The sequence below is a fragment of the Triticum aestivum genome, chromosome 2A, assembly GCF_018294505.1.
Source record: "Triticum aestivum cultivar Chinese Spring chromosome 2A, IWGSC CS RefSeq v2.1, whole genome shotgun sequence".
Classification (NCBI taxonomy): Eukaryota; Viridiplantae; Streptophyta; class Magnoliopsida; order Poales; family Poaceae; genus Triticum; species Triticum aestivum.
The window spans coordinates 530,556,939-530,571,527 of NC_057797.1; positions in this window are offsets into that span (position 1 = coordinate 530,556,939).

Genomic DNA, 14,589 nt, shown 5'->3' on the forward strand with positions numbered 1-14,589 from the left:
AATGAAGTTTGCAACCTTTTGACCATCGGATCATTTTGTGCAGTTTCACCAAAATCGAGATGAGCATCCCTGTGGCAAAGAAATTGAACAAGCGTGATTAGAATAAGATTACTGGGACTAGTTGATGAGACATAAACTCATAACAAATACAGTACGTAGAAGCCAGTAGAGGTATGTGCGAGGCAAAGAAGTAGAGAAATATCCACAGGGAGTGATGTGGGCAGCTGGAGCAGTGGTGCAAGCCGGCTATAAAGGGAGTTGTACCTGAGGGACGTAGCTCAACCTTGAGGAGGGCGGTGGGAGGCGGCAACTGCCCATGTCACGGAGTGAGCAAGGGACGAAGGCAACCTCACCGGCTTTGTGAGAGAGAACGGCGGGGACCCCTGATCGGGACGTGCCGACGGTGGGTTTTCACCGTCGGCGACGGCCACCGCATCTACACTAAGCATCCGCCCCTTGTAAGTGCATCTAGTGCCCCTTAGTGATTTTGGTGTATTGAAGACTTATAGGTTAAGGGACTAATGCGTGTGTGAGTGTACACAGGTCTATAAGTCTATGAGGAGTTTGATATTTACAGGAAAAGTCGATCCCTAAAAATGAATATCTTCGACTGAAGATTTTGGTATTTCCGAAGACTTTCATGAAGACTTTGAAAGTGAAGAAATTGGTGTGTCCGTGAAGACTTGATATTCATGCGAGGAATATGAAGCTTGAAGACTTTCATTTTCATAGTTTTGTTTTTCTCTTTCTTGAGTCATAGGAAACACCGTACTGTTAAAGGGGTCGAGGAAATACTAAGGAAAAATTTCCATGTGATGCTCAACTCAAAATCCTACACCTACCAATCCCTTCGAGTGAAGCCATTGGAAATCTCATACAGTTCAGTCAATTTCTTCAGTGACAGAGACGAAGTTCTTCTGGTCTCTGAGGAATTTGTCCTGACTGAGGAGTTAGGAATTTGCTAGTGCGGATTGCCTACACAGTGAGGAACATGATAGCCCTGATGATTTTGCTACTCAAAATTCCGACCGTTGTTGTGCTATGCGCCAGCTATTCCAAAATATCTATCCACCTAATGGTCATATCATTGAAGGGCATTTATGTCTTATCATGTCGGGCTGCTCCCTAGGCTATAAATAGCCACCCCCTACAACCACTAGCTGGTTGGCTGCTCCGAAAGAATCCGACACTTGTCAATTTAGAGCAACCCATCCTCCGAGGACTTTGAGCGAAAATCATCAAGTGAGGAAAAACCAAAAACCCAAAACCCAAACACCTACAAACCCCAAGTGATTGAGCATCACTGAAGAGATTGATCCTGAGTGGATCCGACGCTTGTTACCTTTGAAGATTGTGCTTCTTCCAGACGGTTAGGTGTCATGGTCTAGAGCATCCAAGAGGAATTGTGGATCGCCGGGTGACCAAGTTTGTGAAGGTTCTGAAGTCGCCTGAAGACTTACCACAAGTGATTGGATGAGGTCTGTGTGACCTTAGTTCAAGGAGAATACGGTGAGGACTGGGTGTCTTGGACTAAGTGTCCTTGACTGGGTGTCCGGGACTGTGTGTCCTCGAGTTTAAATACTCAGCCGCTCCAACCAGACGTACAACTAAGACAGCAGTTGGAACTGGTCTACCAAATCATTGTCTTCACCAAGCTTACTGGTTCTATTTCCTCAACTCTTTCATTTCCTCATAACTGTGTTGTATGTTTGTTCAGATCTGTGTTTGAAGACTTTAACTAAAGACTTTCTTTATTTCGTCAGTTCAATTTCTTCAGTCTGATTGTCTTCATCCTGTGTTATCATGTGATTACGCTTCCTGTACTCTGTGCCTGTCTTCATTTCATCATGATGACTATGCTTGTATTCTGTTATGTTTACCTTTGAGTACTTATTCCGCTGCTAGTAGTTCTTCGCTAAGGAATTTCCTCACCGGCAAATTCCTCAGTGAAGAATTTCATAAAAATCGCCTATTCACCCCCCCCTCTAGTCGATATAACGCACTTTCAATTGGTATCAGAGCAAGGTACTCCCTTGTTCTGTGTGATTTTGGTTTAACCACCTGGAGTTTTAGTTATGTCGACCGCAGGTATGACGAAGGTGACATGCCCCATCTTTGACGGTCACGAGTATCCCAAGTGGAAGGCCATGATGAAGAAACGCCTCATGGCGATGAACAGCGAGTTGTGGACCGTCACTGAGATTGGCCTGACTAATCTGTGCAAGATGGCGGATGCTGATGACATTCGCAAGTATACTCTTCTCAACCTCACGGCGAAGGATGTCATCTGCTCCAGCCTGTCACAAAATCAGTTCAGGAATATCATGCATCTTGATCATGCGAAGCTCATCTGGGACCGTCTCTCTGAGGTCTATGAAGGTCATTGAACTTGTCATGATCCTTGGTTTGAGGACTTCAAGGAATCTCTCAAAACAATGACATTCGAACAAGAATCATCATCTTCTGCATCATGCCTTATGGCAAAAGATGTTGAGGTAACTGAATACAACCTATCCGAGTCCAGTGATGATGAATCTGGTGATGAATTTGGACCCAGCTATGTCAAACTTGCTTCCCTTGCTACTAAACAACAAAGAGCTTTGGAAAAAGCTCACTATATGCTAAACAAGAGCGATGATATGTTGGGTGAGGAAATGGATCAGTCAAAAAGCTTTGGCTGAAAGTCTTCAGAGACTTCATACTAAGTATGACACCCTTCAAGATCAACATAACACTCTCTTATCGGATCATGAGAAGCTTTCTTATGAATTTCTTCAAAGAAAGCAAGACCTTGAGAAGCTAAGAGTGAGTTATGAAGATCTTCAGAAGGAGCGCGATTCATTACTTGCTTAACAAATCAGCGCATCTCAGGAAGAATTTGTTCCTCCATGCTTGAAGTGCATTGAACGTGAATCTGCTAATTCTTCACCTGAATGTTCAAATGCTTCTAATGTTTCAAATTCTTCACATGCCTCTGCTATCACTAATTCCTTATCTGAGGACATTGCTAGTATCACTGACGATGCAGGGCTGAAGGAATTGTACATGACAGGCATGTACAAAAGCCTCAAAGGGCATCAGGCTCTTTGTGATGTGCTTAAAAAGCAAATCCTCAATAGGAACCCTAGGAAAGAGGGTATTGCCTTTGAGAGGAAACTCAATGTTGATGGTACATATTGGAAGCCTGAGCAGTACCCCAAAACTACATGGGTTGCTGCAAAGGGACCTCCAGTTGATCCATCTAACTTATCTGGATTTGCATGTGAATCTCCTCATTCTGATGATGAGTCAATTGACTCCAACTATAAGCTATTCAAAAATCAGAATGGTGAAGTATTTGCTAGATATGTTGGCACTAACTACAGGAACGGCTCCCCTGTGAAGAAAATCCGGGTTCCCAAAAGATGCCTTGAAAATCTTCAGGTGAATGTCATCATGACGCCACCTGTGAAGAATAGGAACCCCAGATCAAATTCTTCATATGGACCAAATTCTTCATATGGATCAAAGTCCTCATATGAACATCATCGTGCTAACCCGTCTGTTTCACAGGGAAGATCTAAGGATTATGGATATGTGCATTATTCTTCAAATCATTATGTCCATAAGTCCTCGAAGAATTTCTCTACTTACTCTTATGCTTACTCTAACCCCTCTTATGTGAAACGAAATGGACTGGCTTCTATGCCATCCTTCTCGTATGAAGCTCACAGAATGATGAACTCTTTGCCACCCCTTCAGATGTGGGTGGTGAAGAAAAAGAACTAATCTCTTCTGCAGGGTCAGGTCTCCAGACGCACGTAATCGTCTGAAGAATTTGCTGGAGACCTGAGCATGCCTGAAAGGACGCAGGCTAATCATGAAGAAATGAACTTTCATTTCTCACGTCCTCATATTGCTTTATTAGTGCTTTTACTTGATGAAATTGATCTGATGAATTGATGTCATATTCTTCACTGATGAAGTATATGAGTTTGTAAGTTGCACTAATTCATCTGCAGGATGATCAACCCAAAGCCACTGAGTGGGTCCTCGATAATGGATGTACAAACCACATGACTGGTGACAAGAATCTTTTGATGGATGCTCCATTACCACCGTCGCATCTGAAGCATATCATCTTTGCTGACAAAGGCAAAAGTCAGGTATTGGGTCTAGGTAAGGTTGCGATTACAAAGGATCGACACATGGACAAAGTCATGCTTGTTGAGTCCTTAGGATACAACCTTATGTCTATCTCAATGCTTTGTGATCTTGATATGGTTGTTGTCTTCGGCAAGTACCATTGTGTTGTGGTTATGGAAACTGACAATTCCAAAGTCTTCGAAGGCTTTAGGAGAGGAGACCTGTATATTGTTGATTTCTCTACAGGACCACAACCAGCCGTGTGCTTACTTGCAAAAGCTTTAGAAGGCTGGCTCTGGCATCGACGACTTGGTCATGCAGGCATGAGGAATTTGCACACGCTTGCGAAGAAGAAGCATGTCATTGGCATCGAGAATGTCAAATTCCTCAAGGATCACCTATGCGGAGCCTGTGAAGCTTGGAAGATGACCAAGGCCAAGCATCCAGCGAAGACTATCATGACCACCACTCGCCCATTTGAATTGCTTCACATGGATCTCTTTGGTCCTAATCATTATTCTGCTATCTCAAATGAAGCATCTCAATATGGCTTTGTTATTGTTGATGATTATTCTCGTTACACATGGGTACACCTTGTTACTTACAAACATGAAGTGCAGGAAGTCTTCAAATGATTTTCCTCGAGGGCTTCAACCAACTTTGGTGTGAAGATCAAGCACATCAGAAGTGACAATGGCACTGAGTTCAAGAATTCTGGTCTCGATGACTATCTTGATGAACTTGGTTATCTGCTCCTTACACTCCTCAGCAGAACGGCATCGTGGAGTGCAAGAACAGGACTCTTGCTGAGATGGCTCGCACTATGCTTGATGAATACAAAACGCCTCGTCGTTTCTGGAGTGAGGCAATTGATACTGCGTGCCACATCATCAACAGACTATATCTTCACAAATTCTTCAAAAAGACTGCCTATGAACTCTTCACTGATAAGAAACCCAATGTAAGTTATTTCAAAGTCTTCGGTGCTAAATGTTGGATTAGAGATCCTCATCACAACTCAAAATTTGCACCAAAAGCACATGAAGGTTTTATGCTTGTTTACGGAAAGGACTCGCACACCTACAGAGTCTTCAACAACGTTCTTCACAAAGTTGTTGAAACTGTAGATGTGCGGGTCGATGAAACTAATGGCTCACAAAGAGAGCACCTACCTACTGTGATAGATGAACCAGCACCTGAGGAAACTATCAAGTTCAAGGCTACTGAGGATGTCATTCCTACTGAAGAATCTGCTGAAGAATTCATTCTAGAACATGAAGAACATCGAGCTAATGCACCTGAAGAAAATGGTGCTGAAGAAAACGCTGATCAAACTCTTCAACGACAACCAGCTCATCCTCGCATTGCAAAAGAAGTGCAAGTTGAAAAGATCATCAATGACATCAAAGTGCCAGGTCCTCTCACACGCTCAAAAGCTTCACATTTGTCTAACTTTTGTGGGCAGTATGCTTTTGTCTCTATTACAGAGCCCACTAAGGTAGATGAAGCATTTCTGGAGCCTGAGTGGATTCAGGCCATGCAAGAAGAATTACATCAGTTTGAGCTCAACAATGTCTGGGAACTGGTCAAACATCCAGATCCTCGCAAGCACAATATCATCGGCACAAAGTGGATCTACCGCAACAAGCAAGATGAAAATGGCCTTGTTGTGAGGAATAAGGCATGGCTTGTAGCTCAAGGCTACACACAGGTTGAAGGAGTTGATTACGATGAAACTTTTGCACCTGTTGCTAGACTTGAGGCTATTCGCATATTACTTGCTTATGCTAACCATCATAATATCACTCTATATCAAATGGATGTGAAAAGTGCATTCCTCAATGGTAAGCTTGAGGAAGAAGTATATGTTGCTCAACCCCCAGGTTTTGAAGATCCAAAGAATCCTGACAAAGTCTTCAGACTCAACAAGGCCCTCTGTGGCCTCAAGCAGGCCCCACGGGCTTGGTATGATACTTTGAAGGAACTCTTCATGAAGAAAGGCTTCAAACCCAGTTCACTCGACCCTACTCTTTTCACTAAATCTTATGATGGTGAATTGTTTGTGTGCCAAGTATATGTTGATGATATTATCTTTGGTTGTACTAACCAATGTTATAGTGATGAATTTGCCTATATGATGAGTGCAGAATATCAAATGTCTAGTATGGGAGAGTTGAAATTCTTCTTAGGTCTTCAAATTCGTCAACAACACAGTGGCATATTCATATCTCAGGAGAAATACCTCAAGGATGTACTGAGGAAATTTGGCATGCAAGATTGCAAAGGCGTCAAAATTCCTATGCCCACAAATGGCCATCTGTGCACTGATGAAAATGGTATTGACTTCGATCATAAGGTATACCGCTCCATGATAGGTTCCTTATTATACTTATGTGCATCTAGGCCAGATATAATGCTTAGTGTTTGCATGTGTGCCCGATTTCAAGCTGCACATAAGGCTGTGAAGCATATTCTTTGATATCTAGCTCACACACCAACACTTGGATTATGGTACCCCAAGGGCTCGGCTTTTGATCTTGTTGGATATTCAGATTCTGACTATGCTGGTGATCGTGTGGATCGCAAGTCAACATCTGGTACATGTCATTTCCTTGGACGATCTTTGGTCTGTTGGTCCTCGAAGAAATAGAACTGCGTATCACTATCTACTGCTGAAGCTGAGTACATTGCCGCTGGTTCTTTCTGTGCCCAATTGCTATGGATGAAGCAAACTCTCAAGGACTATGGCGTCAACATGAAGAATGTGCCTCTCTTATGTGACAATGAGAGTGCCATCAAGATTGCTCACAACCCAGTTCAGCACTCGAAGACAAAGCACATTCAGATTCGTCATCATTTTCTTCGTGATCATGTGTTGAAGGGTGACATTTCTATTGAGCATGTGAAGACTAAAGAACAGCTAGCCGATATCTTCACAAAGCCTTTGGATGAGAAGAGATTTAGCAAGTTGCGGTGTGAGCTAAATATCCTAGAATCTTCGAATGTTCTTTGAAAAGGACACTCATCCTAACACTTATGCAAAATTGATGACTTAGATGTGCAGCACATGAAGAAACGTTTTACTTCAATCAATGAAGAATAACACTCTTAGTGTGAAGAAATTAATGAAGAATTTGATTCTCAGAACCCTACAATAATTGTACGCGGTGTCTGAAATCATCATTCTTATACGGTGGGTCACGCCACCACCAAAAGTTTCCTCAAATTATTCATATTCTTCAACTTTGCATAGTCTTCACTGGTTCCGTTGTTTTTCTTCATTGGCTATACATATATATATGAGTTTATGTCCTCTACAGCACTCACTTATTGCTATTTCTTCAAGTTGGTTTTCTGCTAAGTGAATGTGACCGGACCCTTCCCCTCTATGCTACACTCAACCCTATCTGTTCACAAATTCTTCATGTGCGTTCTATTTGAAACTCGTTCAAAATCTTCACCGTGTCCTTGTCAGCTGAAGAAATTGAGAACGGAACTTTAAAACTAATATTATCCAAATTTTTGGTTTTGCCGCTCAAATCGTTCCGCATCCCACGATAAATTTTTAATTCACCCACGATCTCCACTACACAGTACGTGGGTGACACATGTCGTGCGAAGGAGAAGGGTCAGGGGCACATTCGTCCCAAATCTTTGGGCGAACAGTTTTTCACTGCTACTATAAATACCCCCTCATCCCTTCCTCACTTCCTTTACTCCGCTCGATCTCACTCTCCCACTCGAGCTTCCCAAACCCTAGCGCCGCCGCTACTCCATCGTCGCCGGTGAGGAAGAGCTTCAGTGCCTCGACCTCGTCGTCGTCGTACTCGCGCCGACCGTGGAAATCTTCACCTCCGCCGCCGCCATAGACGTCTTCCTCCGCCAAGTTAGGGCGTGGAAGATCTACACCGACGAACTCCACTGTTTCACCTCACTGTTCGTCGTGTTCTTCATTCAGGGTAATTAAAAGTTACTTTCACTACCCTCTTTGATTCAAAGTTTCTCTATAAAATCTTCAAAGGTGTTTTATTCTTCAAATCTTCACACACTAAACACCTCACGTGTCATCTGTTCTTGATTCGTTTCTCTAAGCATCATTTTTCTTCAAGATTCCTCAATTGTGTGGATCTTCGATCTATACAACTCTGGAACCTAAGACAAAGAACGCTTAGTGAAAATCTTCAAGACTCATCTGGTCAAATTCCTCAAACTTGTTCTTTTTGAAAAACCTTCTGAGAACGCATATGACCTCTCCAAATTCCTCGTAACTATACTCTGTTCACAGGTACACATGTCAGCTGCTGAATCACTATGTTCTCATCAACTTAACTCATTTGCAGCGTTCCTCGAAGAAAAGTTGCATGCTTCTTCAGAGAATTCGATTGTTCAAATTCCTCAACTAGAGAAAATGGCTGATGGTAAAAGGCCACATAAGGGAGGAAAGAGGCCTGAGGTAAATACAGCGTTTGAGATCCCTGATGACATATATGCTGGGTACTGCACACCTACTGAGGAAACCAAGAATGAGCGCAAAGTGCGCAAACAGAGGATAGAGAGGAGATGGGCAAGAGAATGGAGGGAGTACAGATATGTCACTCCTAAGTACATGAAGAAATTCGCACTCAATCCTCCATGCCCAAGAGCTCCATTGGCACCTGGCCAAGTAGCAGATCCCACCAGCCTCAAGCGCGGTGAGGACTATCCTGATGAGTGGGCCAAGCGCCAAGGCAAGTTGGCCAAGCAAGCCAGAGAAGCAGTGAGGAAATTCAATGAAGACTCTGCTGTGGCTGTTGCTGCCTCTGCTGAGGCCTCTATCAAGCCGAGGAAATCCATGCCTAAGAAGCCTGCTCGTGAGACAAGTGCTTCACCAACAGTGCCCTCACGGCCAAGTTCCTTAGCTGCGCCCTCACGGCCAGACTCTTCAAGGTCCTCACGACCAATCCCTCAAGCTGCTCCTTCAAAATCCTCAGCACCTCCTCCAAAGTCCTCAGCTGTTCCGACAAAGTCCTCAGCACCTGCGCATCTGGCCTCATGCCAAAGGACTACAGGCATCTCCATTGCCTCTGGTGTCTCAGCAAGCTCCTCAGCTGCACCAAATTCTTCATCTGGCCCCACTCTGATGAAGACCAAGGCAACTGTTGGACGAGGTCCTCGGTCAAGTCTTCAAAAGAAGCAAGTCGCTTTCCAAGTGCCACCTGAAGAAGATGAAGTTGATGATGATGAACTTGCAGAAATCATCAGAGGCAGACAAGTTAGGGCTGCTAGAGCCAAAGGCACACCTGTGCCACTGCTTTTGGATCCCAAGCTGATCCTCGACTACATTGATCTCTGGCACAAGGACCCAAATACTCCTATGCCTGACTTCAAGCTGACGCCTGGTCAAAATCACATGCTGACTCATTTCATCCAAGAGGAGAAATGGAAATATGATCAGGCCAGGCAGATCAAGAAGGCCCAGTACAGAAAGGAGAAATACCTGAAGAACAATGTTGTCACTATAACCACTGATGAACTTGTAAAAATCCAATCTGAAATCAAAACCCTCAGTGATGACTTCCAAGCCTACTATGCTGATTGGCAAGGAGCCAAAGTTAGATTTGTAAAGATAACTAAACAGTTCACTTCAAATGTTGCCGCCCCAACGCAACAGGAAATTCCTCAGGCTGAAGCATCTGCTCAGCTGACTGAAGAACATGCCAGCACCGCTGATGACAATCAGGCTGCTGAAGAAAATGTGAGTTCCAGGGCTGATGACTGCATTCCAGCCACTGAAGAAATTGCCAGGGCACCCACTAGTGGTGTGCCTGAAGAAACTGAAGAACTCAGGGCAACTGCATCAGTTGTGCCTGAAGAAAATCAACCAGATTCCTCAGCTGCTCCTGCACCAACTTCAACTCCAATCCTTCCGTCTGCATCAGATGTGAAGAAGACCAAGGCTGCAAAGCGTGCTGCAGTGAAGAAAAAGAAAGCATCAGCTGCTTTAGATTCTTTAGCTCTGAGGAAAATGAAGCCTATGATAAGCTCATTTGCACATCCGATTGATGTTGTTCCCATCTCAACCAGGCCATCAAAGGACCTTGTTCCTTTTGATGAAGAATATGTGATCCCCAGCGGATCTGATGAAGAAACTCCTTCTGCTGCTTCGTCTGAACCGTTGGATGAAGAAATTGAAGTGGATGCGATCCCTTCAACACCTATCATCTCCTCGCCTATGCCTCAGTTCACAGCTGAAGAGGCTGGCGTTGAAGAAATGGAAGATGAAGATGTGGACATTGGCTGCTCCACACCCATAATTAGTGATGAATTCTGGGAAAGTCAGCAGACAAACTCTTCAATGTTCACCCCTCTACAGCAAATTCCTCAGTCCCCCACACAAACTGTTCACATGGGCTCTGAAGAAACTCATCCCACTGCATCTGTCCATGAGGAAATTCCAGCCACTAGCGCTGAAGAAACTGCTGCCGCTGAACAACCAACTACGCAGACTGCCACCGAGGAAGAACCAGAAATTTCTCAGCCTAAAGAACCTACGATTGAGATTCCTGAGGTCGTGATGCAACTCACTGACACTCCTCTGCCAAAGCCAAAGGGTCCATTCTCACGCAAGCAAAAGTTCAAGGCTGATGATTTCTTTGGCGAGCACGTATTCTTCGAAGATTATAACCCATATGACTCTGCTCGCATTAGGAAGAGGCGTTTCTGGACTGCTAGTCAAGCCAATTTCTATTCCTCAGTGTTGTTCAACAAGGAGAAGATTTTCTACCATGAGCATATTCCTCACGTGGATATGGAATCTCTGCCGTGTTTCGCACCAGTCCTCAGTGTTCTTCACGATGCTGGACTGCTCAATTTTTGCTCTGACATCTGCGATTGGAATGAAGAACTGATTCTTCAATTCTATGCAACGCTGCACATCACCGGAAATGTTGAAGATGTGAATTCATGGGTGCTCGACTGGATGTCTGAAAACACTCACTACACTGCACTAGCCTCTGAATTACTTCGTGCTCTACCACTCAGTCCTCCCCTTGAAGAAGCTCGCTGCATCTACAGTGAACCTGAGCTCACACATCATTACATGCAAGTGCTGATGAAGCCTTTGAAACCAGGTCAGGCACCACGAACAAAATTCCTCGTGAAGGAATTGTTGTACGTGCCCAGAACTGTCTATCGTATTCTTACGAGGACAATCAGTCCTATCAAAGGCCACGACTCATCTGATGAGGAAATTGTTGGCATCATGAAGAATCTGGTATTCAACATCGTTCATGGCATTCCTGTCAACTATCATGATTTCTTCATGAGGACTATGGCCAATGTTGCACTGTCTCTATTTGAGCTGAAGCCTTATGCACCTTGGATCATGAGATTCCTCAGGACAAGGTCTTCACTCAACTACAAAGCTGATTTCCAGAATCATCTCAGCTACTTGCCACCAATTGAAGTCCTCAAGCAGACATATTCCTCAGTTGATGGAAAGGGCAAGGCACCAGCTGTAATTGATGAAGGCATTCATCCATTGGATGGTCAGTTTCGCAAAGCTGCGTCTTATTCCACCAATGATGACTCTGCCACACATGACTCTGCCAATGCTCCCAAGTCCACTCCTCAAGCCACTGCTCCGCGCGTGATGAAAGACCGTGAACTTATGCTTAGTATTCACCAGAAGGTGGATCAAAATCACAAATGGGTTAAGCGTCAGTTTGGTTCACTTCTTCACAACATGACTGCCACACACAATGCAGTGAAGAAAAACCACTACTACCTCCTGTTGGGGAACGTAGTAATTTCAAAAAAATTCCTACGCACACGCAAGATCATGGTGATGCATAGCAACGAGAGGGGAGAGTGTAATCTACGTACCATCGTAGACCGGCAGCGGAAGCGTTATGACAACGCGGTTGATGTAGTCGTGCGTCTTCACGGCCCGACCGATCAAGCACCGAAACTACGGCACCTCCCAGTTCTAGCACACGTTCAGCTCGATGACGATCCCCGGACTCCGATCCAGCTAAGTGTCGGGGAAGAGTTCCGTCAGCACGACGGCGTGGTGACGATCTTGATGGTGTACTATCGCAGGGCTTCGCCTAAGCACCACTATAATATTATCGAGGACTATGGTGGAAGGGGGCACCGCACACGGCTAAGAGAATGCTCTTGAAGATCAACTTGTGTGTCTAGGGGTGCCCCTTGCCCCCGTATATAAAGGAGCCAAGGGGGGGTGTGGCCGGCCCTAGGAGGAGGCGCGCCGGAGGAGTCCTACTCCTATCGGGAGTAGGACTCCCACCCTTTCCCTAGTTGGATTAGGACTTGGGGAGAAGGAGGAGAGGGAAGAAAGGAAAGGGGGGCGCCGCACCCCTCCTTGTCCAATTCGGACTTGGGGGGAGGGGCGCGCGGCAGCCCCTAGGCCTCCTCTCCTCTTCCTCCACTAGGCCCATTAAGGCCCATTAGGTTACCGGTGGGTTCCGGTAACCTCCCGGTACTGCGGTAAAATGCCGATTTCACCCGGAACACTTCCGATGTACAAACATAGGCTTCCAATATATCAATCTTTATGTCTCGACCATTTCGAGACTCCTCGTCATGTCCGTGATCACATCCGGGACTTCGAACAAACTTTGGTACATCAAAATATATAAACTCATAATGAAACTGTCATCGTAACGTTAAGCGTGCGGACCCTACGAGTTCGAGAACAATGTAGACATAACCGAGACATGTCTCCGGTCAGTAACCAATAGCGGAACCTGGATGCTCATATTGGCTCCCACATATTCTACGAAGATCTTTTATCGGTCAGACCGCATAACAACATACTTTGTTCCCTTTGTCATCGGTATGTTACTTGCCCGAGATTCGATCGTTGGTATCTCAATACCTAGTTCAATCTCATTACCGGCAAGTCTCTTTACTCATTTCGTAATACATCATCTCACAACTAACTCATTAGTTGCAATGCTTGCAAGGCTTATGTGATGTGCATTACCGAGAGGGCCCAGAGATACCTCTCCGACAATCAGAGTGACAAATCCTAATCTCGAAATATGCCAACCCAACATGTACCTTTGGAGACACCTGTAGAGCTCCTTTATAATCACCCACTTACGTTGTGACGTTTGGTAGCACACAAAGTGTTCCTCCGGCAAACGGGAGTTGCATAATCTCATAGTCATAGGAACATGTATAAGTCATGAAGAAAGCAATAGCAACATACTAAACAATCGGGTGCTAAGCTAATGGAATGGGTCATGTCAATCACATCATTCTCCTAATGATGTGATCACGTTAATCAAATGACAACACATGTCTATAGTTAGGAAACATAACAATCTTTGATTAACGAGCTAGTCAAGTAGAGGCACACTAGTGACGTTTTAGTTTGTCTATGTATTCACACAAGTATTATGTTTCCGGATAATACAATTCTAGCATGAATAATAAACATTTATCATGATATAAGGAAATAAAATAATAACATTATTATTGCCTCTAGGGCATATTTCCTTCAGTCTCCCACTTGCACTAGAGTCAATAATCTAGATTACACAGTAATGATTCTAACACCCATGGAGTTTTGGTGTTGATCATGTTTTGCTCGTGGAAGAGGCTAAGTCAACGGGTCTGCAACATTCAGATCTGTATGTATCTTGCAAATCTCTATGTCTCCCACCTGGACTAGATCCCGGATGGAATTGAAGCATCTCTTGATGTGCTTGGTCCTCTTGTGAAATCTGGATTCCTTTGCCAAGGCAATTGCACCAGTATTGTCACAAAAGATTTTCATTGGACCCGATGCACTAGGTATGACACCTAGATCGGATATGAACTCCTTCATCCAGACTCCTTCGTTTGCTACTTCCGAAGCAGCTATGTACTCCGCTTCACATGTAGATCCCGCCACAACGCTTTGTTTAGAACTGCACCAACTGACAGCTCCACCGTTTAATGTAAACACGTATCCGGTTTGCGATTTAGAATCGTCCGGATCAGTGTCAAAGCTTGCATCAACGTAACCATTTACGATGAGCTCTTTGTCACCTCCATATACGAGAAACATATCCTTAGTCCTTTTCAGGTATTTCAGGATGTTTTTGACCGCTGTCCAGTGATCCACTCCTGGATTGCTTTGGTACCTCCCTGCTAGACTTATAGCAAGACAGACATCAGGTCTGGTACACAGCATTGCATATATGATAGAGCCTATGGCTGAAGCATAGGGAACATCTTTCATTTTATCTCTATCTTCTGCATTGGTCGGGCATTGAGTCTTACTCAATTTCACACCTTGTAACACAGGCAAGAATCCTTTCTTTGATTGATCCATTTTGAACTTCTTCAAAATTTTGTCAAGGTATGTGCTTTGTGAAAGTCCAATTAAGCGTCTTGATCTATCTCTATAGATCCTAATGCCCAATATGTAAGCAGCTTCACCGAGGTCTTTCATTGAAAAAACTCTTATTCAAG